Source organism: Coregonus lavaretus (assembly GCF_964263955.1).
Source record: "Coregonus lavaretus genome assembly, chromosome: 23".
In the NCBI taxonomy this organism is placed as follows: Eukaryota; Metazoa; Chordata; class Actinopteri; order Salmoniformes; family Salmonidae; genus Coregonus; species Coregonus lavaretus.
In genome coordinates, this window is record NC_140010.1 from 36,193,915 (window position 1) to 36,196,472 (window position 2,558).

Sequence of the window (2,558 nt, forward strand, 5' to 3'; positions counted from 1 at the left end):
GTAACTGCATTAGAGCTGTCAAATCCACAAGCAGCACCTTGCATGTACCTAAAGCTTGCATTGCCATTGGCTGCATGAAGCCGCAATAAGAGAAATCCCATGCAGCCTTGTTTACAAGTTCGAACACTGGAATGTGAGCTGTGATCTACACCTCGATTAGGCTGATAGAAATCCTAATTATTTCATTTACTTGTTTTCAATTTGAGCGTCATTATTTGCATAGCCTACACTTTCTAATTCTGAACTTCTAATGTGAGTTGGACAGGTGTGGCTTCATGACAATGATCAAGAGCAGCTGCTCATCGAGTTTTACAGCTCCAACACAGTTACACCTCCAACACCGCCATGTTGTCGTTGATGAAATGGACAGTACACTCGCTAGAGTGTGACCTCTCCTCCAAGCCTTTGAAGGCTTTGGCTCTAGAGGAGAAATTACTTGGACACACCAGCTGGTCCCTCTCTACAGAGACCAGATCCTGTCCTCTCAAAGGCCCAGGGCCGTACAATACACGTTACTTATGTCCTCCACCAATTGACCTTGCCCCGCCACATAGTCATACAGATACAGCATGTGGCAGTCGCAGCTCCCAGTCGTTCCTGCGAATTCTCATCACATTCTCGTGGAAGAACGCATCAAAGAAGTCCTGAGGAAGGGTCTGGAGGTCGTTCTCTAAGAGGTACAGCTTCTCCAGGAAGGCCTGGTCCTCAAACAGCTTTGCCTCCAGAAAGCTCAGGTTGTTATTCTGCATTTGGACGATTTTGATCTTGGTGAGATCTTGGAAGATGGTTCTGGGCAGCGATGTGAGCTGGTTCTCCGAGAGGTCCAGGTTCTGCAGGGCCGTCAGGTTCCCGAAGAAGTCCTCTGGAAGGTCAATGAGCTGGTTCATGGACAGGAACAGGTGGGTGAGACTGGTTAGACGGCCGAATGAATCAGGCAAGAGCTGCACCAGCCTGTTGCCTTTGAGATCCAGCTCTTCGAAGCGAGAGGGAAAGGTTTCAGAGCTGAAGTTTGAGATCAAGTTGCTGCAAAGGTTCAGCCCATCTAGTTTCTCTAAATGTGAGAAGAGGGAAGATATCTGGTTTCCCAGTCAGGCAAAGCTCTTTCACCTGGGAGATGTGGAAAGTGTCGGGCAAGAGGACATTGATCAGGTTGTAGCCCACACACACACACGAAAAAATACTATAGTGTATACTATGGTAGGAATACTATAGTATTCACTGTAGTGTTTTTGTGGACCTTCCTGTAGTATTTACTGTAGTATACTGTAGTATTTACAATTTACTAAAGTATAAATACGGTAGTAAAAAAATGCTAGTATATACTATAGTAATTACTGTTGTGTTTTTGCGGACTGTAGTACGTATACTCAAGTATATACTGTATTGTTTTTGCAGACTGTATTATACTATAGTATTTACTAAAGTGTTTTTGTTTTATTATCTTTAATGTTGAAGATTTGTCCTTGAGGAAACCTACTGGAGAAATACTAAAAGAGCAAACTTTCCATAACTTGTTGGGAATTTCTGTAGTATTTACTACAGTATTTTTTTTAGTGGATAATACTGTAGTATTTATTATAGTATTCTACAGTATACTACAAAATGCTATACGAAGTACTACACATGATTGAGGGATACAACAGTGTGTAGTATAGTGTTCTACAGTATACTACAGTTTACTACAGAATTCTATAATAAGTACTGCAGTATTCTAAAGTAAACTGTAGTATTTTTTTATGTGCGTGGTTTGAGGGACTCTAGCTGGGACAAGCCGCTGAGGAGCTCCCCATCCACCCCTGTGAGTATGTTCTGGGACAGGTCAACAGCACGAAGACTCAGGAGGTTCTTTAAGAGCTGCCTGTGCAGGTGGGATATGACGTTGCCCTTCACCTGAAAAGTCCTCAGCTTCTGGAGTGAACTGAAGAGGCTGTCACTCAATGACTTTAACCTATTAAAGTTGAAGATCAGCTTAGTGAGATGGGGGCAGTACTGTATCGTGATTGAGCCCAGGCGTGTCATTCCTGTCGTCATAACAACCAACTCCTGTTAATGGGCATGTATCTCATGTTCTCCTCAGAACACATCACCTTAGTTGGCGTGAAACACTGGCATCTGGGAGAACAATTTATGTCGGGCATAGAAGTGTTCCCTTGGTAACAGAGATGCAGCATCAGGCATAACATGGTACCAAAGTCTTTCCACATTCTTCACTGTAGAAATAGAACAGAGAGATTTGAATGAAATGTATAGTCTAGTATTTCAAATAATACCTCTGACATTGTTGTCAGTTCTTTGAGTGAGCATATTGAGTACAGTGGGCAAAAGGGAACACAATTCCTAAATGTACTTGTTTAAGGGAATTACAATTCTGCTAAGTGCTGACGGCTGATGTTGATATCAATTCTCCATCAAAGCTTCCCTGACATTTATCATTAAGTATTTCACAAGAGGTAAAGCTTTAAAACTAAAAAGTTTAAGACATAGTAAGGGTACTGTTTGGTATTCTGTTTCTTAATCACATAAGAAGAAAACCAGTCATAATATACCTCTGTTTTGTA

General features: G+C 41.9%; 1 pseudogene across 1 annotated transcript; it reads right to left on the reverse strand.

Moving 5' to 3' along the window:
- Positions 1–326: 326 nt before the first annotated feature.
- LOC311150503 lies at positions 327–2,204 on the reverse strand (annotated as a pseudogene). Its single transcript has 2 exons — positions 1,757–2,204; positions 327–1,180 (listed from the first exon to the last, which is right to left on the reverse strand). The product of its transcript is annotated as an uncharacterized misc_RNA (transcript).
- Positions 2,205–2,558: the final 354 nt, after the last annotated feature.